The sequence below is a fragment of the Mustela nivalis genome (genome assembly GCF_964662115.1).
Source record: "Mustela nivalis genome assembly, chromosome: 12".
In the NCBI taxonomy this organism is placed as follows: Eukaryota; Metazoa; Chordata; class Mammalia; order Carnivora; family Mustelidae; genus Mustela; species Mustela nivalis.
The window spans coordinates 84,949,567-84,973,501 of NC_139031.1; the positions used below are offsets into that span (position 1 = coordinate 84,949,567).

Below are 23,935 nucleotides of genomic sequence, written 5' to 3' on the forward strand. Positions count from 1 at the left end.
CCCTTGGCTCCTTGCATTTCACCGGCCCTAAAAAATATGGCTCAGTGAATCATTTTTGTCACTTAAGAATGAAATATTAAACCAGAACCCCAATTTATAGATTGGAATTTTTTTTAAGCCCTGTTATAATTTCTTGCTTGTCTTTAATTGAAGAATCTGTCTAATACCTAGTCCCTAACTCCTTTAGAAAAAGACTTCTATTTTACACCTTAATTCTCCCCTCCTCCTTCGCAATACAGCACAAGTGAACAGCAACACCCAGTCACCGAGCAGATAATATACTTGTCCTTTTAGGAAAGGACTCACAATGCCATCTGCAATAGAAATGGAAGCGCCAATTCAATTTAATTAAAAGAAAATTGCTGATACTGATTTGGGGGGAAAAAAAGATAACAGACTAAAAGGGAAGGAGAAGTAAAAATAAAGGGGGGGGGACCCTAACACATTTCCTTTAAAAATACTAATGACTAACCTAAAAGTACGTAATTTTATGTGATCCAAACTGACAAGGTCCCATTAGACTATTTCACACGCGAAGCTGTTTTCCTATTCGTAAATGTGATTTCTATGCATAATAAAAAGTTCATACACCAAACATAAAACACCTGGCCCCTGAAATTCAACTAGAGGCCGTCACAGGAGTCCAAAGTGGACCTCAAGAGTTTGGAGGGTTTTACGGGGAAAACAAATCTTAATTTTTAAGAATACTGATTACAAAAATCAAAGAAATATGGAAAGATAGAAAAGGAAAAGGGAATAAAAATTAGTTTAGTTTGGGGGGTTTTTTTGTTGCCTAAAATACAATGGACCTGTTCAGAATATAGCCTTTCAACGTTGTTAAAATAAGGGATTTTCCAAATTGTTTAAGCTCCGGCTTCATCCAGTGGGCGCTCCATAAAACCGGCACGAACATGTGATGAGAGAACAGAATGGGCACAGACTGTGGCCAAACTCCCTAACCACCGGGGAGAGCACACCACACGGTGGTTAAACAGAGATGACGACAATGAAACTTACCTTGAGGATTCCTACGTGGTTAACAGAGTACAGCACCAGGTGCCACATTTTCACATTTACTAAGCCCCCACCCCCACCCACACCCCCAGCTTCAGAAGAGCACAGTGTTTAAGAGCTCAGGCTCGGCCACCAGCAGCCGTGGATATGAAGGCAGGCTCCTCCAACGTTTTTAATAGCCACATGACCTTGTGGAAATTACTTAGACTTTCTAAAAGCCTCTATCTCCTCTCCTATAAAATGGGGATAATAACGGGGCTCAGAAAGGGCTGCTGTGGGGATTTAATGAAATACAGTGTTCTGTCACAGTCATGCAGATGGAGGGTCATGCTGGACAGGGGTCAGCCCTCCCTGTCTACTGCTAGGGAGTGTCTGGCAGAGAATAGCAATCCGCAACAAATACTTGTCGAATGAGTTAATGAGGTATATACACTAGGTCTGTCCTGCCTTAAGCAGCTTTTCCACAGTTTTGATCCACCTTCTCCCTCTTGCTATCAAGCTCAACATATACTTTTTTGTCACTATAGTTTGATTATATATGGAATTGTAACTCTAATCTGTATCTCAGCCTCCCCATGTAGAGAGTTACTCTTGTTTCTCAACTAGTCAAGTCAGAAATGTGGTTACATTTGAGTTCTTCTTCATTGTGGTGATTGTTCATTTCAAAAAGACAAAAAATTTGCACTTTGGTGTGCAGAAGATCTGGGCACATAAGCTGAAAGACCCCAAGTTTAGGGGCACCTGGGTGGCTCAGTCAGTTAAGTGTCTGACTCTTGGTTTCAACTTGGGTTGAGTCATGGTCTCAGGGTTGTGGGATCAAGCCCAGTGCCAGGCTCTGGGCTCAGTGCAGAGTCCACTTGTCCCTCTTCCTCCCAGTCACATTCTCTTTCTCTCTCAAATTAACAGAATCTTTGGGTGGGGGAAGACCCCCAAGTTTCAACTGCACAGCTCTTAGGGAAGTGTATAAACATTAGAAACAAAAGTTAAAGCTTTGAGAGTTCCAAACCAAAATGGTTTCCAATAATGCATGGACAGGTTTCTACCACCATTTTCACACTTTCTTTAAACCTTCAGATTTGTTTCTAGCTCCCAAAGGACTAAAACGTTTAGGAATATTCACAAATACTACGTGAATACTGTATACTCTGAGGCCAGTGTATCCTGTCTACTACTCACTCCTCCTTGCCAATATCAGCCATAGTCTGATTCCTCCCCACATTCATTAACAACTCTAGAAGCCATCCCACAACACCACCTTCCATGCGGTGTTCACAGTGACAGAAAGGTCTTCAAAAAACCCTTGGCTAAGACCTCAGCCTCCTGAACCCCTCACTCTTACACACACTACAAATTAGCTGGCTGTTCCTGTTTCATTCACAGTATCTAGGATCCTTTTTTTTTTTTTTTTTTTTCATTTAAGTCCACCAATATCTTCCTTAATGAATGACAGTCTTTCTGTTACATTTAGATTTTCCCCACACCAAATTTTTAAAATCACCCTGTTTCCTTCCAATACTTTATAATTTTATTTAGCATGTAAACCTTGGACCCTCTTAGAAGGTATTTCAGTCTATGAATACATGTAGAGATCCAGTCTGCTTTTATAGTTAATTTAAAACCTTGTGTCCCCTACCCCCACAATTCTAAATTACTCTCTTCACCACCACTCCTCAGTTCTTCCAAAGCGGCAGTCTTACAACCCCGTAAATACATATTTATTCAACCAACCACAGTCTCTATTTATTCACTCAGGCCAATGAGTACTAAGGCCACACGTCTTTATTTCACAAAGAAAATGAACAAGTGGTTCCTATGTAGTCTGAATAAGCATATTCAAAATTATGGTTGATTTTTTTGGGGGGGGGTCACAATTTTGTTCTAATTTCTAAGCAACATTATGGGACAACACAAGTTTGTTTTTCTAATCCTTTTGTGTTATTATGATTCTCCTCCTAACTCTAGGTGCTTTGCCGTATCATCTTTTTTCACACAAACCTTACCTGTTAGAGATACTTCTCTTGCATGACCTCTTTTTACTCACTGACTCTTCCATCTATTCCCTTGACATCCACAACCAAAGGACACTGAGGATGACTAAACCTGAATTTCGAGCCCCATATTCTCTCCTGCAACCCAGAACTTTAAGTCCTTCCAACCCTACCGGACATCTTCCCCTACATACATGGTCCTGACATGCCCTGAACATAGCATCTTAAAGCTAACCTCATCAAAGCCTCAGTCTAGGATCTCCTGTTAGTCTTTATCTCCCTGAACAGCAGCAGCGTTACCCTCCTGAGCCAGAAATTTCTGAAGGATCCCAGACTAGCACCCTTGTCTCATCTGGGCTACCATTACCACCACTCACCCTTTTCAATCTATTTTATGTTCCAGCATTACTCAGCACTACTCTGTGATCCCCCAAACACACCATGCTTTCTCACACCAACTCTTTTCTGACACAGTTTCCTTCCCTGGGATCCCAGTGCCCAGTTTGCTTCCCTTGTGCCCCCACCTCCCTTTTCTAATCTCACTCAGCCCAAGCGCCACCTCCCCTCCGACAGCGCCCAGACAGCACACACTTCACCTCCTCTGCCCTCTGCACATCACATACACTTGCACTAGAGAATTCCTAAAATATATGCACTCTTGGCCAACACCCCTGAGACCACAGCTTCCTTAGGGATGGGGACCTGACATTTCACTGCAATTCACGCTTACTTACTGAGTCTTTGATGGTTTTCTTAACCTATTCTAGTCAAAGTTACAATCTAGCTAACTTGGTTTTCTTAAATATACATTTCCAGATAAAATTAGCCAGAGCTTGTCCAACAACTACAGACTTGGGGAGAAACCTCAGAGATCATCACCTAGCTGGACCACCTGAATTTATGAAGAAGAAATCGGAGAGTTAAAAAGATTAACAACTGATAGCAAGAATACTCTTCACCTTCCCCATAAGACCACTGTCCCTGAGAGCTACAGTTAAGTTTCCAAAGACAAGCAACCCAAGCAGAACATTCAGCTTCTTTAAAATCAGCTTCGGGACACCTATATGTCTCAATCTGTTCTGTCTGCCTTCGGTTCAAGTCATGATCCCGGGGTCTTGGGATTGAGCCCCAAATCGGGCTCCCTGCTTAGCAGGGAGCCTGCTTCTCCCTCCCCTTCCCACTTGTGCTTTCTCTCTATATATATTTCAAATAAATAAACAACATCTTTAAAAAAAAAATAAGTAAAATCAGCTTCTAAATTCTATTTTCTCATATCTCTAATTAATTAAAATCATCACTATTGGTCGGCTTTCTCCATTATAACTGCTCCATCTATGACATCATACTCTGATTATTCGTCACTTTACACACCAAAAGGGAAAAACCAATTCACCATGATCTCCCAACTCATGGTCTTCTAAACCTTCTTCACAAAAATCTTTTATTCTCATACCTACACTTTAAAAGATATTCAAATTCCTTGTAAAGATGATTATTTTTAACTCTTTGGTTAATGGCCTACTAGCTCTAATATTTCATTTTCCACTTAATAACATGAGTCTGGAGACACATGGCGGAGTCCAGAGCTAAGCCCGTCCCTAAGAACCCAGAATAGCAGTGACCAGTAAGTGCTATTAAAATAAAGTCCAATAAAGGATATGCTTCACAGAACAGACAACCCGGGAGGGAAAGTGGATAGCACCAAATCCACCTGGATCCGGAGAGCAGCGGCAACATGAGACTACCACGTCCTATACAGCACTACACACCCACCACAAGCTCACATGGGACCCCCCTTCCTTTGAGGACATGGAAATTAAATAAGACCTCAATTCTTACATCTACATCCTTTTCTCATGGGTGTTATTCCAACAGATTTACTAAACTTCTTTTCTCTTGCCAAATTCTTTACATAATCATTCACAAAGCTGATTTTATTTTGAATACACATAAATAAGGGGGATTTTTTTAAATTAATGCTTTATATATATTTGGAGCCGTTTCAGGCTACAAGAAACAGGTATGTGCTCAGTTTGCTTCAGGTGATAGGATAATACTGCAAGAAAACATCTAGAAGTTAAGAATAGAAAAATGCCTCCACAGGCCTCCCAGTGAGAATCTTGCTCAAAAGGCAGGGCAGCTCTTGATACTCGGTTCTGTTACCAAGTGCTCTGAGGGATTGCTCTCCACCTTAATGCTTCCGCATTCTGGTGATTCAACACCTCTGTGACCCTAATTCCGCGTCTCCTGTCACTACCAATTAACTGCTTCTCCGCTCTCTTTCGCATGTTCACAGACTCTGCTGCCCCGGGATGCTGGCTAGCAGCCTTCTCTCTCTCTCTCTCTCTCTCTCTCCCTCTGTGTGTGTGTGTGTGTCTCCAACTTCATCCTGCAAGTACCTTTAAGGGGCTCCCATTTAAATAAAAAACGTTGGGCCTGCAGAAGCTTTCTGGCTCAAATGTCAAGCCCTGATACTACCATCTGGGACCAAGTACTGTGTTCCCGACTCAAAATTCAAAAACGGACACAGACGATACCCTTCATAAAGGGGTAGGAGTAAAGCAAGTTGTGCAAAACCGCTAAGAAGGTCGGTGACTGACTGGCCAACACCATGAAGACAGTTCAGTCTTAAAAAGGAGTCCTTGCTATCCTGCATTCGCTATTCAAGTCATCCTTTATAAGAACACACGGAAAAGCAAAAATTGTGCAAACAAAAACAATTGTTAATGAACTGACCATTCAAACTGTCCCTGGTTATCCCTAGCCTCTATATCTGCCCATCAACCCTCTTCTCTTTCTCTCTCTCTCTCTCTCACTGATTCTCATATACTCCCAACAATTCAAATAGAATGCAAACCCAGAACAAAGTGAAAACTGAAAAAAGGCAACACAAGGTGCAACATTTGACCAAGTTGGTGGAAGATAATAATGAAATGTTGGAATCCCAAGTGAGGACAGAGACTGAGAAATGAGGTCACAGGAGGAGTCAGGAAGGTTAGTAATTGATGAGAAAAATCAACAAGGACAATAATATGCCAAGTGTATCAAGAATGATAATTATTTATCAGTAACTAATGGGGAAAATAATAAAACTCTTAAATAGTTTACAAAAATGTCCTTCATTACAACTGCATTACCAATTAAAAGATATCCAATCACTTTATTATATAAAATTTAGTAGGAAAACACATGTCAAAAACAACTAACACTTGATACAGTCTTTGTACACTCTACTACTCAGGACTTATTTTTAAATTACAATTCAAGTTTTGATAAATAAACTTACTTTCCAAACCTGATTTTATTCTTCTAGACAGAAGTCCCAATTTCACCCCCTTCCTTAAAAGTAATCTTTTTCTAGTATCAAATTTCCTCATGCTATAATCCCCCAAACAGGGTTACTTGTGTTCCTGAGCATGGTACGGTGCCAGTGGAGTACACTGTGTTCACACCAAACCCTACAATGGGGCGGAGGTGGGAGGTGGAGGGGACTGGAGGAGGAGGAGGAGGTCTCCAGCTGGTGAGGCTTCAGTCTGAACTTCCACGGTAGCTGCTGCTGCCACTTATGACAAACTTCATTTACTAGAGGAAATATGTTTCCTCTGTCACTTCTTAAATTATTACTGAGTGCAATTTATAACCTAAAAGAAAAGATTAGTTTAAAAGGAAAGGTTTGCTACTGATTTTCAAGTTATAGTGAGAAAAGTGGGTCAATCCCCTCAAACTGGGATTCCCATCCTTACTCACCCCCAGGAGCCTGCAAGCAAGAGGCAAGGAGAAGAGGAGTCAGGGGCTCTGGCTGTGCCAGCACCAGCCCCAGATCCAGGTCACCCATCCTGACCCTGCAGGGGTGCTTTCAGACTTCACAGTACATCAGACAATATTTGTTAGCATTGTTTTTGTTCTTTCCATGCTGAGGAATTTCAGGACAATAAATACAAAAATGCATTAAAATGTGAAAATACGCATAAAATGTTTCATTTTATTAGCATCATCATCAGTGTCCTTCCTCTATCAGTAATGAAATGTAATGGAACTAATCCCTGAAAACTGCCTACACGTTTCTCAACACAGGAGAGGATCATTAATAGTTAATCCCAGCTGCTAAACAGAACAAAGGCACTTTTACCCAGACTCTGTTGGGGAGACAGAAGAAGTAACACAAGTTCTTAGAAAACTGAGCTGTTACACTTACGGTGAGAGATCCAATGCTGTTTACCATGAGTTCAAGTTTAAAGCTTTCTCTGTTTTACACTTATAAAATAAATACCATTTATAAATTTTTCTGATATAAGAATTTTAGAAATTACAGTACTCAGAAAAAGGAAGTATTTTATAATCCTAATTAAAAGACTGCATTTCATACTAATTATTAACATACAACTGAAACTACTCGATTCTTTAATACTGTGGCTTACAATGTCATAAATTAAGACATTTTAATTCCATTTACAATTTTGGCACATAAAGGACTATGAGTTCACCAATGCAATGAATTCTTGCTTTCCAACTCCTTTAGTAAATCAAGGTCCATTCAACCATCTTGAGAAGTAAGTTCACTATCTTAAGAGATGGTAAAATTATTGTACAAGGCTTATTTACTTGTATAAGAAAAGAAGCCCTATCAAAATATGAAATATAAGGAGGGATTAGAGTCCCTAACTCCCAATCTATGTTAACTTTCAAACTTCAGAACTGAAATTGATGATGCAGGACAATTTGTCCACCTGTCTACACTCCCTCAGTACCAATAGGCCCGGCACTAAATGTTACCTGAACGGGGGAGGAAGAATGTCTCAAAAATACACATGGCAAAACTCCACTCCTCAGAGAGTTCACAGCCCAATATTTAACATTTAGCTTGAACTATCAGGCCTACTTGAGACCTTTATGTTAACTAACTCAACAACTGGAGAAAAGGTACTTAACATAAATTCCATTTTGCATACACAGAAACTAAAGCTTTGAAAAGAAAATCTCTATAACTTCCAGAGTTAAACAGTTCCATTTATAATAAAATCAAAAAAGAATACAATACTTAGGAATCCATTTAACCAAGGAAATGAGAGACATGCACACTGAAAATGCAAAACACTGCTGAAAGGAATTAAAGACTTGAATGAAAAGACACCTTGTATTCATGGGTTGGAAGACCTACCATTATTAAAATGGTCAGCCTCCCCAAAATTGATCTACAAATTCGCACAATTCCTATCAGATTTCTAACTGCCTTTTTTCCTCCCAGAAATGGGCAAGCTAACCCTTCAATTCAATCCCTGAAAAAGAACGAGATTGGAGGACTCACATATCTCGACTTCAAAACTTAACACAAAGCTACAGTAATCAAAACAGTGTGAAACCAGTATAAAGAGATGACATATAGATCAATGGAATAGAGTAAGATTCCAGAAATGAACCTTCCCAATACAGCCAAGTGATTTTCAACAAGAGTGCCAAGGCCACTCGATGGGGAAAGCATTCTCTTCAAAAGATGGTGCTAGGGGGCGCCTGGGTGGTGCAGTCAGTTAAGCATTTGACTCTTGGTTTTGGCTCAGGCTGTGATCTCAGAGTCATGAGACAGAGCTCTGTGCTGGTCTCTGCACTCAGTGCAGAGTCAGCTTGGGATTCTCGCTCTCCCTCTGCCCGTCCTACTCGTGCTCTTACTCTCTCTCTCTCTCTCTCTAAAATAAATAAATTCAGAAAAAAAGAAAAGATGGTTCTAGACTACTAGATATATACATGCAAGAGTAATGTTGTATTTCTATCCACAGCACATACAAAAGTTAGCCCCAGACGGATAAAAGGCCTAAATATAAAGGCTAAAACGATAAAACTCTTAAAAGGAAATATGGATGTAAATCTTCATATTTTGGATTAGGTGGGCTTTTTATTTTTTTTTTTAAGATTTTATTTATTTATTTGACAGACAGAGATCACAAGCAGAGAGGCAGGCAGAGAGAGAGGGGAGGAAGCAGGCTCCCCACCGAGCAGAGACACCTCCCAGGACCCTGGGATCATGACCCAAGCCAAAGGCAGCAGCCCAACCCACTGACCCACCCAGGCGCCCCTAGGTGGGCTTTTTAAACATGACACAAAAAGTACAAAAAAAAACCAAAAGAATAGATAAACTGAACACTTTAAGAATTACAAACTTTTGTGCATCAAAAAATAGTTATCAGGGGCGTCTGGGTGGCTCAGTGGGTTAAGCCTCTGCCTCGGCTCAAGTCATGATCTCAGGGTCCTGGGATCGAGCCCCACATCAGTCTCTCTGCTCAACAGGGAGCCTGCTTCCCTCCTCTCTCTGCCTGCCTCTCTGCCTGCTTGTGATCTCTCTCTGTCAAATAAATAATTAAAATCTTAAAAAAAAAAAAAAGTATCAAGGGAAAAAAAGGTAATCCACAGAATGGGAGTAAATATTTGCACATCATATATCTGATAAAGAACCAGAATCCTGGAGAGCCTAGGTTGGTCAGTTGCTTAAGATACTGCCTTAGGCTCAGGTCATGATCTCAGGGTCCTGGGATCAAGCCCCACATCAGGCTCCCTGATCAGCAGAGAGCCTACTTCTCCCTCTCCATCTGCCTACTGCTCTGCCTACTTGTGCTGTGTGTGTGCCAAATAAAAACCTTAAAAAAAAACCCAGAATCCTGAATATATAAAGAATTCTTACATTCAACAATTTAAAAAAAAAAATTTTAATGGGCAAAAAAGATCTAACAGACATATCTAAAGAAAAAAAAACACAAATGACTAGTTAGTACATGAGAAGATACTCAATGTCATTTGTCATCAGGGAAATGCAAAAACGAACAATGAAATATCACTTTATCCCCCACTAAGATGGCTATAATCAAAAAGACAGCAGCAAGTGTTGGCAAGGATGTGGAGAATTTGGAAACTTCATTTACTGTTGGTGGGAACGTTAACCAGCACAGCGACTTTGGAAAACAGTCTGTCAGTTCTTCAGAAAGTTCAACCAAGTGTTACCACATGACCCAACAATTCCCCTCCTCAGTATATACCCAGGAAAAATGAAAACATATGCTCATACTTTTCACAAAACGAATAGACAAGTGTTACTCATAACATTCAGAAACTCTCAGCAACCCATATATCCATCAGCTGATGAACAGATAAATGAAATGTGGTATATCCATACATAAGAGAAATGTAGCTAAAGATTCATGCTACCACACGGATAAATCCTGACACATTATGGAGAGTAAAATAAGCCAGACACAAAACACGAATTGCATAATTCCATTTACATGAAATGTCCACAACAGGGATATCTAGAGAGACAGTAAGTAGCCCTAAGGGCAGGCGAGGAGAAGGAAAATGCAGAGTGTCTGCTCTAATGCAGGAAGAGCTCCTTTTTAGAATGACAAACATGATCTGGAATTAGGTAATGGCAATGTCTTTACGAGATTATAGGCATTCTAAAAACCACTGATACGTAAACTTTAAAATCATGGAAAAGGTGACCTATGAATTTTATATCAAAAAACAAAACAAAAAAAAAATTAAGGTTTCAGAGTATGTTGCTGAGCCAGTATGAGAACCTGGACCATGGAGCTCTGAAGCTGAGCTTCAGCCTGCAGAGGGGAGATGACCAAACTGGGCAGAGGGAATGGCCAAAGAAGGCATTTGACCTTCATTACTAGGGTTAGAGGACTCTGCCAGGTGCAGAAAAGTCCACTCCCAACAGGAAAATGACAGAAATAAAGCCAGAAAGACCCCTGTTGTGTGGATAATCGGAGCTGTTTTGGTGACTGGCAAGAGCCAAGGAGGTACTCGTAGGAGATAGCGCCAGAGACCCTGGTGGGGCTTTTCATGCCAGAGGAAGAAGTCCTCTTTTCCATATGGTAAAATATAACCAACTATACAGCCAAAGCTAAAATATGAGATTCAACAGGTGAATCAGAGTGAAAAGCAAATTTTTAAAACCTTATGTCATGCTCTGGAAACAATATTCAACTTCATGGCGCTATTTATGAGACTTGTCAATTCTCCACAATTCAATGTGTATCTTTCCACCCACACAGTGCCCCTCAGAAACTTAGCCAATTATCACCTCTCTCATTTGTAAGTCCTAAAATTCTCACCTCAAGCATCAGTCGTCCCTTATGTCTATAAAAGTCTTTAACAGAGGCAAGCAATAGTAAAGCCTACTTCCAAGGCTTTGTTGCTTTACAAAATGTTACGAAGTACCACAGATACTTTAGCAAATCAAATACAGGCTACTTTATTTTTGTCTGTGGGATTTCCTACCAATTACATAGAAAAAAACCTCAACTAGTTCTCCATTTTAATATGCAAAAATCAACAAACTGGGACTTAAACATATCAAGGAAACAGAAAACCTTCATTTTGTTACATCATAGTGACCTTGAATCGATATTCCAGAGTACAAGTTCTTCATCCTTATCATCTCTGAGCATGTATCGAGTTGCTGGTTTCTAGTCATTAGAAAACAAGTATTTTGAGCATGAAACAATACCTAAAGATTAAGACATTAGCATTCATAATTGTCTCTGTGATAACTAGCAGCAAGAGTAACAACAGTAACAACTAATATTTCATACCAACCACAATGTGTCAGGAGCTCATTTGCTTTCTGTAATAATTCTTAATAATCTCATACCCCTGTAAGATCAATATTAATCATTAACCCCATTTTGCAGATAGGGAAACTGAGGTACAGAAAGGCCCAGTAACTTGCCACTGTTCATAAAGCCAGTAGAGGGGGAATCTGAACCGCAGCGGCCTCTGCACATTGTCTGGGCCCTCAACCATTATGCTCTCTGTGTGGCCCATTTAAAATGTTCTCAAATTTTTCCACAGAAGAAAAATTTCTTCCTCTCTGTCAATCTTAAAACAATCATTTATGTGTTAAGCATTTGCAGGGTAAGGCCATTAACTTATATTAAGAGTTGAAAGAAAGTCCAATTTTTTGGCTATAATTTGATTGCATTCTATGGGGCAAGCTAAGTCCTGAGCCAGTACTGGGTAACTTGGGCACTCTAAGAAAGTCTTGGGATGTACTTCTTGTATTTAATTTTCCTCTTCATCCTAAGGGCCGTGTGCACTTATTTGCAGACCTACGAAATCACTCTCTTAGGTTGATGATGCCGACAAAGTCCTAGAGGTAATTCTGATGCACAGCCAGTGCTGAGAATCACTGGTTTTACACTTGGCTCCTGTCCTCCTTATTTAACTCAAACGACAGTATTAAAAAAAAAAAAAATTCATTTCACAAGCACAAATGGGCCAATCATGCCAAACAATATTCTATTTATTGACTTCAATATAGGGAATGCTAGATAGTTAACAATCCAGCAACTCCACTTCTTCCAAACCTAAGCCAGAGAAACAGTCTCATGTGGCCTAGGAGAATCACACAAAGACGCTCATCAGAATGCTGTATGCCACGGCATGTAATGGTTAACAACCCAATTGATAAACGAACTATGGTACATTCATCCCACACAGCATTTGAAAAGAATGAGGTAGATCTCCGTTTACTGAATGATCTATATAAAACTAAAACTGCAGCTTGCAGAATACACACAGTATAATACTACTTTTGTTATACACGTGTATTTTCGCAAGTGTACCTATGTGTGTATATGTACATACATATAAATGGGAAGAGTATATTCCAAAATGATTAGAAAAAGGTCTTCCTTACTTCTGCAGGTGAAATGAGGAACAAGGAAATGGCAGCCAGAGAATTTTACATTTATGTGCATTAAACTTTTATAGGTATTATTTGTGTAATTAAAAATGATTTTCTTAAATAACATTAAGTGTTGCCAAGTGATATTCCATTTAAAACAAACCCCTTTTGTGATTATCCAGCTTTCAAATGGACATTCTGCAAGAAGACTGTCATCACACCCTTATAAATAGCCTCCAAAATGCCAATTTTCACTTTCAAATAAAATTCACAGTTTAATCAAGATCAAAGCAATGTCTGTTAGAATCCTGAGAGTGTTATACTGAAAGGGGAGGGGGGACAGCAAAATTCTTCTGACACCGTACTATCATAAGAAAGGGAATCTTGTGAAGGTTGTACAAATTGCATTTAAAACTAGCTTTAAAAACTAAATTCAGTCTGTCCCTTCTAAGTCTATCATGAGCAGGCTCTTAAAACAAAATAAAATTCCTGAGACAAATTGGTGAATTAAAAAAATATATATATCTAAAAATGTAACTTAGCAGTCCAAAAATGATCAGGTTCCAGCCAATGGATGCAGTGAGCCTACAGGCTGCGCTAGAGAAGAAACGCAGAAGCCGATGGACAAGGGTAAGAGAACTAAATTGTGTAAGCAGAGTCATGGAATGTCTGCGTTCTTTTTTAGACAGTGCAGAGGGGAAAGGCATGAGCTTGAGAAACTGAAGTGCCAGTGCAATTACATAGCAAAAAACATGTCCCACAAAAGAACCACCACAATGAAGAGCTAAGTATAAAATGGCTCAAGAACAGAGGGTTAAGAAATTCTAGTCTTGCTTTCTCTCTTTTTTTTTTTTTAGATTTTTTTTAAATTTTTTTTGAGAGAGAGACAAGGCGAGAGAGGGAACATAAGCAAAGGGAGTGGGAGAGGGAGAAGCAGGCTTCCCGTCAAGCAGGGAGCCTGATGGCAGGGCTTGATCCCAGGACCCAAGGATTATGACCTGAGCCGAAAGCAGACCCTTAATGACTGGGCCCCCCAGTGTGCCCTACAAGACTAGTGCCCTAGTCTTGTTTTTATTAAAAATATAACTTCCAGGACACCTGGGTGGCTCAGGGGGTTAACCCGCTGCCTTCAGCTCAGGTTATGATCCCAGGGTCCTGGGATCGAGTCCCGCATTGGGCTCCTTGCTCAGTAGGAGCTGAGCTCCTTGCTCTCTCCACCTCTGCCTGCCTCTCTACCTGCTTGTGTGCTCTCTCTTTCCTTTACTCTGACAAATAAATAAATAAATAAAATCTTTAGATATATATTTATATATACATATACATATACATATACATATACATATATATAACTTCCTTCCAGTCATATCATTATCAACTTTAATAAAATGGTTTCTCGATTTATACTGAAATATGCTAGCCAATGTGTTTTTAACTCATCTGAAGTAACTTGCTTTTTCCTTTTTCTAAAGCCTAATTCTCTGAAAACTAGACCAATAACAAAGAAGGGGGGATGGGGGAAATATGTGGACTGAGAGCATTCTACTTCTTTTGGGAAAGTGAGGTATTCAGGCGCCTATTTTACTATTCTTCAAACTTACGGGGTTGGTTAGCTAACTCAGTTGGTTAGGTGTTCAGTTCTTGATTTTTAGGTCAGGATTGTGAGATCGAGTCCCATGCCGGGCTCCTGCTCAGTATGGAGTCTGCTTAAGATTCTCTCATGCTCTCTCCCTCTGCCTCTGCCCCTCTCCCTTTCTTGAAAACAAAGAAAAACAAAAACAAAAAACAAAAACAAAAAGCACTTACATTTGTATTTCATGTATTACAACACATGAATGATTGTATACTTTTTCAATGTTTTTAACTTTTCACCAGTTCTTAACCAGTTTCCCCTGCTTTCCCTCCTCTGAACACTGGCGAAGCTCGGCCCCTGGCCTTCAAGGAATGAGTGACCCTGGACAGCCATGTGCTCGTGAGAGCTGAAAGACTATGTGCCTTACCTTACTTAAGCCATTCTGGATTGAAACATTCACTTCACTCCCTCAGAGACTTCTGTTCTAAGCACTACTCGACCACCCTCACGGATCTCTGAGTGGTAGTAAAAGGTCGGTTTCGGCACCAAGGCTCCAGGTTAGGACAGTGCTTTAAGCTTCTTACAGCTTTGCTTCATTGTCCTTTACAGGGGCTACATGTGGGCCCTTCCCACCAGCTCATTCCAACCTGGTGAGTGCACTCTAGACAGTTTCCCACACTGTACATCAAGTTTTCTTTAAACTCTAACACTTGAATGTTTCTGGGTCCTAGACATTCAAGGCTCATATAAAAACAGTTCTAGGCCCACTTTTTTGAGGGTCCCACTGCCACAGTACATCTGTTGCTCTTTGAGCATCCATTTCATTCCTTCCCAAGTGACTAGCTCTAGACCTGCAGCGTGCACATGGAATATAGAAGTATTCCAGGCTCTTCCACGTTATGGTGACGACAGGAACCCATTCTGCATTACGACGTCAACGGTAACTCCCGAAGGTGCAAGGATAACACATCTTTATCTTCATAAGACACTATGAGACAGATACAACTGTCCCGCCTATTTTGCAGATGAGTAAGGGAGGGGCAAAGGTAAGGTGACAACAGGTCTAAAGTCGTGCAGCCATTTCACGGCAGACACAGAACGTGGCCCCAGGTGAGTCAAACTCTGAAGCCAATGCTAGCCACGTGACACAGCAGCCCTATCAAACTGGTCCAATCTCTCCGTGTCCGAAACCCAGATTCCTGAGGCACGGAATGCATTATTCCTTTTGGGCTTCTCTCGCCAGGGTGCACTATCCGCAAGATGCTGGGCTCCCTGGGGCCTGCCGGTGCCAGAACCAGGGTGCACGCCTGACCCAGCCCCTCCAGGGAAGGCAGCACGCAGCAGACTCAAACACGGGCAAGCTGCCATGGGGCACCTCCAGTCTATAATCCCGTGTGCCCCTCGTGCCCGACAGCAGCCCTGAGTGCTTGGCATACATCAAGCACAATCCCCGAAGTTCAGGGAATGGGATGGAAAAGAAAAATCCCAGAGTTTGGGCAGGAGTTTTTCATCAAGCCGCACGGCACCCACTGCAATTCCTGGTCCTTCAGGACCAGGCTCTACTCTGTGTTCAATTTTTCTACGCAAAATGTTAATTACCTATGGTTTACCAGCACTGTATTTAGGACAGCGTGAATCAAAAATCCTGTCAAGAGTTCTTTACATCTACTCATCAAGGTTCTGGCAAAAAGAAATTCAGAGTTAAGTATTTCTTCCTCTAAAGGCTTTTAACCCTTATGAAGTCTGAAACAAAGGAAGAGACAGATCTGAGTCTTTGTTATTTTTTAAATCCTCTTTTTCTGTAGTGGGGGACTATAATCTCTTCTAAAATTGTTTTTCAGCAAATATTCTTCTTCTTTAAAAAAAAATTTTGTGCTGCTTAATAATTTTAAGTAATCATCCTTTATTCTAGACCTTCACCATCCAATACAGAAATCATCAGCCCCATTTGGCCACTGGGCACTTGAACGGTGGCTACTCCCAACAGAGATGCACTTAGCATAAAAAGAAAATGAAAAATAGTCTATTAATATTTTTATACAGAATACCTCTTGATACAGGATTTTGAGATACTGGGTTAAATGTATTATTTAATTACATTATTGGATTTGTGGAATAACACTCAGCTGTAAAAAAAAAAAAAAAGATGGAAATTCTGACACGTTACAACATGGATGAAGCTTAAAAACCTGCTAAATGAAATAAGTCAAACAGAAAAGGACAAATATAATTCCACTTACATGAAGTACCTAGAATAAGTAAGTTAGGACAAAAATAAAACAAAGGTTGCCAGGGACTGAGGAGTGGAAATGGGAGTCATGGTTCAGGTTCCACAATGAAGAAGTCTTACTAGGGTAGTAAGAGAGGCAGCAAAAGTTCCCTCGGATTCTTGGTATAGAGGATATCGTCACTGCCAGCAAATCAGTTGGTAGTTTGAGAACCCCTAAAGAATACTACCTAATTTAATCCCACAGGAAGAAAAGTGTAGTAAACTGGTTTGCTATCATCAAGCTTAAAAGACAAATCTTATTTTGTCCTACAAAAGAATGGGTCTGAGGAGAACAAGAATACTCTGTGAAACCTCAGAGCCACTCCACAAACCATTCCACAAGTGCTTTTTTTAACAAGTATCTTCAAAATACTCTGACCAACACAAATAGCTTTGTGCTGAGAGAGCACTTATCTGCATAAAAGACACAATTTCTCAAAAAGTAACATAGTACACAAAGAAGCAAACAATCTGTTCTTTTGATTTCTGATATTCAGTCCTCTAAATGTACCAATTTCCAAATCTCAATTTATAGCCACATTCCCTTGCTCCCGATTTAAGAGATACATTTAGTTCCATCTCATATTTCTCAAGGCAATGAGTCTTTATTTTTTTTAAGATTTTATTTATTTATTTCACAAAGAGAGAGAGATCACAAGCAGGCAGAGAGGCAGGCAGAGAGAGAGGGGAAGCAGGCTCCCCACCGAGCAGAGAGCCTGATGTGGGGCTCGATCCCAGGACCCTGAGATCATGACCTGAGCCGAAGGCAGAGGCTTAACCCACTGAGCCACCCAAGTGCCCCGGCAATGAGTCTTTAGAAGACAGATTCCAAATGTAACAAACATATTGACTAAAAATCAAAAATGCAATGAAGACAGAAAGAAACTTCAGGGAAACAGGAAAGAAAATAAGAGTAAGTCCATTGGCTTTGCAAAAAGTACAGAAATCCAGTCTCAAGGGTGAAAGAGCATCACAGCCGCTCTTGGATACGAGTACATAAGAAGGCGCACGACACCCTGCGCCCACAGATGAGGACTACTAACAACAACGGCAGCTAACGGCTATCCCTTACCTGCTGGGGGGGCTTCCCACGTATTATATTAGCTCAGCTAATCCACACAAACCCCTGGAGCTGGCACTGTAATTATTATCACCCTCCCCTCACGTACTGACGAGGAAACAACGGCACCGAGAATTTAGTAATTGTGCCCAAGGCCACACAGCTGATAAACGGTAGAGCTGGCAGACAAAGCCAGGTAACCTGGCTCCAGAAGCCGCTACTACAAAGCGCCTCTCACGATCTTTACAGCAGGTTCTCGATAACGTTTATGGTGGGGTTCAAGGGCCATAAACTAACCAAAAAATGTAGAGACTAAGAATACTGACTGAGCTCCTCACAGTCACTGGACAGGACTCGAGGGAATCTTCAGTAACAATAACTCACAGGTGTGACAGAACTGTCACCTATTTTAGAAACAAAACATGAAAACCAACAGACTGTTGGAAATAGCAAATCAACTGCCAATCACAGACCTTTACTCTTATGGTGAGTTTGATGATACCCTGACGGAATGAAATGACACAGGCCGGCTCTATACGCTACACAGGAGTCACGGCTGCTGGAACGCGAGGCAGGACACAGCGCATCTGTTGTGCCTTTGCCACATCTACTGGATTTAACGTTGTCTTGCTCAACGTTCGCAAATTTCTCAAACCACACTCATCTTTAACACATGGCAACACCCTCCAGCCTACCTCCTTGGTTGCCCACTTTGGCAAGTGATGAAGCAGACAGAGGCCCTCACAACAGTCAACAGAAAGGCTTTCAGAGGTGATCACATTCTGGCAAACTATTTCCCCAAACCTGTAAAGTTTTAAGAGAGTTAACAAAACTTTTGATAATCACCTGTATCAATTACTTTGATTTTCTTTTTGAATTAAGGTATAATTCACACATGGTAAAATTCACATTTAGCTTTCAGTTCTCTGTGTTCGGTGCAAAACAAACACAGTTGTGTGCCAACCCCACCGACAAGATAAAGAAGAGTTCCAGGCCTAAAACAGTTCCTCCATGCACCCCTACAGCCACCCTCTCCCCACCCATGACCCATAGCAACCACTGATCTGCTTTCTGTCCTACTGTCTTGCCTTTCCCTATACAAATGCAATTGTACAGTCCTCAGGTTTTTAAGTCTGGCTTCTTTCACAAGCATAACACTTTTCTTTCTTTTTTTCAAAGATTTACTTATTTACTTGAGAGAGAGAGAGAGAGAGAGGCAGAGAGTGAGAGCAGGGGCAGAGGTAGCGAGAGAGAAAAATCCTCAAGGAGACTCCCTGCAGAGCAGAGAGCCTGATGTGGGCTCAATCCCAAGACCTGAGATCATGATCTGAGCCAAAACAAAAAAATCGGTGCTTAACTGACTGAGCCACCCACGCGCCCCAAGGCTTAACACCTTTTAGATTCACCCATTGGTTGCAGTGGTTATCAGCAGTCCATTTCTTTCTCCTGCTGAGCAGCATTCCACTGTACTGATGTATCACCATTTGTTTCTCCATTCACCAGTTGAGAGAGATCTGAATGGTTACCGTTTTTTGGCAATTGTTTAAATTAAAAAAAAAAAAAAGCTGCTATAAAATTAGTGCACAGGTTTTTATATTAATGTAAGTTTTTATTTCACTTGGGTAAAACCCAGGAATAGGTCATATGGTATGATGTGTGAGGGGTCCATTGGGTCCACGTCCTTACCAGCACAAGGTATAGCCAAGTTTCTTTCTATTCTAACTATTCTGAAAGGTGTATGGAGGTATCTCATGATTCAATTTACATTTCTCTAATGACTGATAAAATAGTCATCTTTTCATGCGCTTAATTTGCCATCTATACATCTGCTTTACTGAAATGTCAGATCTTTTGCCCATTTTTTAATTGGTCTCTTTTCCTGAGTTTGCAAAGTTCTCTACATATATCCTAGAAAAAAGTCCTATAACAGATAGATGATTTGTAAATATCTCCTACTAGTTTGTGGCTTCTCTTTTTGTTATCTTAACAATGTCTTTCTATCTTTTCTTTTTTTCTTTTTTTAAAGATTTATTTTTTGAGGGGAGTCTGGGTGGCTCTGTCGTCGAGCATCTACCTTCAAATCAGTTCATGATCCCACGGTCCTGGGATCGAGCCCCACTTCTGGGTCCCTGCTTGGCGGGAAACCTGTTTCTCCCTTGTCTAGGCTCCCTGCTTGTGTTCCCTCTCTCACTGGGTCTCTGTCAAGTAAATAAATAAAATCTTTTTAAAAAAAAAAAAGATTATTGAGAGAGAGACAGAGAGAGCATGAACAGGGGGAGGGGCAGAGGGAGAAAGAGAATCCAGACTCCCCACTAAGCACAGAGACGATTTACGCCTGATTCCAGGACCCCAAGATCATGACCCAAGCAGAAACCAATACTCAGACGCTTAACGGACTGAGCCACCCAGGCACCCCAAGAATGTCTTTCAAAGAGGAAATGACTTTAAGTCCAATTTATATACATATATATTTTTTAATGGATTATGCTTTGGGTTTACTTAAGAAGTCTTTGCTTCACTCGAGTCACAAAAGTTTTCTCCAAATGTTTTCTTCTAGTAACTTGTAGTTTTGCATTTAACTCTATAATCCATTTTGAGTTAATTTTTGTATGTTGAGCAAGGTATCAACTACTTTTTTTATTTTTATGGCTTGATCCAAAGTTCTGGCCTTCTGGGACGTGGAGAAAGGGGAACCCTCCTACACCGTTGGTGGGAATGCAAACTGGTGCAGCCACTCTGGAAAACTATATGGTGGGTTCCTAAGAAAGTTAAAAATGGAATTACCCTATGACCCAGCAATGGCAGTGCTGTGTATTTACCCAAAGAATGTAAGAACACAAATTCGAAGGGGACATGTATGCGGATGTTTACAGCAGCACTATCAACAATAGCCTAATTATGGAAAAGCCCAAATGTCCATCAAATGATGAATGGATAAAGACGATGTGGAGGGGTTGTGTGTATATATATATATATATATATATATATATATATATATATATATATATATAACAAAACATTACTCAATCATCGAAAATCTTGACATTTGCAACAATGTAGATGGAGCTAGAGTGTATTATGCTAAGTCAAGAGACAGACACCATAAAATTTGGAATTTAAGAAACAAAACAGATGAACATATGGGCAGGGGAAAAAAGAGAGCGCAATACAAACCGTAAGAAACTCAATGATGAGAGCACCTGGGTGGCTCAATTGGTTAAGCGTCCAAATCTTGATTTCAGCTCAGTCATGATCTCAGAGTCTTGAGATCAAGTCCTAGTTGGGATCTGTGCTGGGCATGGAGCTTGCTTAAGATTCTCTCTTTCCCTCTCCCTCTGCCCACACTCCCCCATCCCCCACCTCATATGCACACGCGCATTCACTCACTTGCTCTCCCTCAAATAAATACATAATTTTTAGAAGAGACTTTTTTAACAACAGAGAGCAAACTGAGGATTGATAAAGGGTGGGACATGGGCTAAATGGGTGAGGGGGGTTAAGGAGGTCACTTGTGATGAGCACAAGCTAACAGAGGGAATTGCTGAATCACTATATTGTGCAACTGGAACCAATAAAACACTGTGTTAACTATACTGGAATTAAAATAAAATGAAAAAAAAAATAGTACTGGCCCTTATGAGAGGATTTATTTGAAAATGTTTTCCGGGCACCTATATTTGGCCTAGGGATATAAGGGTAAATAAGAAGGCACAAACTAATACAATCAACTCACTAAAATACAAGGTAAGCAGTGTAAGAACAGACTGCGTCCAAGTACAAAGCAGGAGAAGGCACCCAGCAGCTGGCAGAGGGCTAGTTCATGCCGAGCAAAAGCTCAGGCAGAGAACAACATCCTAGGAAGAGGAAACACCATGAGCAATAGACAAAGATTCAAAGAACAAGGGTGGTTTAGGAAACAGCTGGGGGCGGGGATTCTTCTAGACCACTCCCTATGCATGGCAGGCATTTCTGGCAAGCCATTTGAGGGGACTAAAAAGCTAAAAACCTAAAAGCTAAAAGCTAAAAACTACACAAGTAAGCCATGAAATTCAATCACTACTACAGTATAATAGTATTTCTGAGTCTATAAAAGCAAACAAAATTATCAAATAAAGACGCTTTCAGGATAGTGTGGCTCAGAATAGTCCACCCCACCCTAGAGCAGGTCCAAGTGACTGCGCCCAGGCCCAGCAGGGGAGAGAGGAGGTGCAGACAGGCCCCCAGCACAGCTTGTCTCCCAGGAGGCCTTCACGTGTCCTCCTAGCACCCGGCTCTCACGGCCATCAAGAGAACCAGCAACAGCCCCCATTCAGCTAGCACTGCTTACCCACCGGTCCGGACACTGCTCAGTTCTGTCAGCCCAAGTTACTGATGGCACCAGCACCACTAATATGCCTTAATTCCCAGTGCCCTCCCCTCACTGCCCACTGAAACTTAACAACCATCAGCCGATCCCCACAACCTCTGAGAGGACCGCCTGCCCAAACCTGACCAGCAGCCCTGATGACGTGACTTCTCCCGCAGGCCCCAGGGACCAGAGGCCCTTGTTCCTCCAGTGTTCATATTCTGCAGGGCTACATGGAGGTGGGGCCGCTGTTCTCAAGTCCCCATCCTCATTGCTGAGTGGGTTCAGGTGGGAGAGCCTGATATTTCAAGTTCTCACAACGCTCTCAACTAAGGGCTTTGTCCCAACTCAACATTGTGAACAGCCTCTTTTCCAGCCACATAATTTTTTAAATGAATTATTTTTCATATAGTTAGAATGAAGAATAGAACTTCTGTTTGGAGAAGTCCACATTTTAATAACCTTTCTGTAAACGATGTTGGTGAACCAACTTGTCAGAAATTAATAAAGAAAACATGAACCTTGTAAAGATAAAGTCAATTGCTATCTGGACAAAACTGTATCAATGCTCAGAACAGTAAAGACTTATATTTGTTATCTGCAGGACAAATAATACTTTTTTCAACTGAAACACCAACACTTTCTTCCATCCTATCCCTACGTTAAAGAAGTTCACCACCCCACATGGCCCACACTCCAAAACCCACTTGCACAGCTTCTACTCGAGGGGTGGGGGGAGGTGCTACAACCGGTTTGCTAGAGGGTCAGCTGGAGGAGTTCAAACAGACCTTATGGGTCACCTCAAGAAGCCTATCACTTCTCATGTCTGCAAAGGCTCATGTTCCCTTATCCCTCGCTATGGCCTTGATGGCAAGGGTCTCCCTTTCTCAACTCATAAGTCAAACATGACATCCTTGAGAGAGCAAGCATTCAACAAAGCTTGCTAATACAGATTGCCAAATCAACAGGTAATCCTCAGTCGTCATTACTCCCAACATCTGTAGCAACTCAAGGCAAGCACACCCTCCCACAACCAGCACTGGACTTCGGAGCCCTAAGACTTGGGTTCAGTCCTAGCCTGTATTCATTCTGGAAACTTTGGGAGAGATGCCAAAACTAATCAGGCCTCAACTTTCTGATCTTTAAAATTTGAGATTTGGTGCTATAATATTCTATAATGTGTTTTAACTAAATCATTATTAGTGCTTATTTTTATATTATCTTCTCATTTTCGATAAAATTTTTAAAATCAAAAACTAGGGGTGCCTGGGCGGCTCAGTTGGTTGAGCATCAGACTTTTGGTTTTGGCTCAGGTCATGATCTCGGGGTCTTGAGTTGGCTCAGGTCATGACCGAGCCTTGAGCTGGGCTTCATGCTCAGTGGGGAGCTCTCTCCCTCTCCTTCTGCACCTCCCCTGGCTCACACGCACTTTCACGCTCTCAAATAAATAAATGTATTTTTATTAAGTTATTTTTATTAACATGTGATGTATTATTTGCCCCAGGGGTACAGGCTTATGAATCATCAGGCTTACACATTTCACAGCACTCACCATAGCACATACCCTCCCCAATGTCCATCACCCAGCCACCCTATCCCTACCCCCTCCCCCCAGCAACCCTCAGTTTGTTTTGTGAGATTAAGAGTCTCTTACAGTTTGTCTCCCTCCTGATCCCATCTGGTTTCATTTTATCCCTCCCTACCCTGCCTCTCAAATTCCTCATATCAGAAAGATCATATGAAAATTGTCTTTCTCAAATAAATATTTTTAAAATAAAATAAAGTAATAGGGACGCCTGGGTGGCTCAGTTGGCTGGGCAGCTGCCTTAGGCTCAGGTCATGATCCCAGCATCCTCGGATCGAGTCCCGCATCGGGCTCCTTGTTCGACAGGGAGCCTGCTTCTCCCTCTGCCTCTGCGTACCATTCTGTCTCCCTGTGCTCGCTCTCTCTCCCTCTCTCTCTGAACAAACAAAATCTTTAAAAAAAATAAATAAATAAAATAATAAAAA

General features: G+C 41.1%; 1 protein-coding gene across 16 annotated transcripts in view; it reads right to left on the reverse strand.

Moving 5' to 3' along the window:
• The window catches only part of SRPK2 (SRSF protein kinase 2), a 252,202-nt gene that overhangs the window by 148,121 nt on the left and 80,146 nt on the right, over nucleotides 1–23,935 (reverse strand). The gene's annotated exons all lie outside the window — the stretch shown is intronic.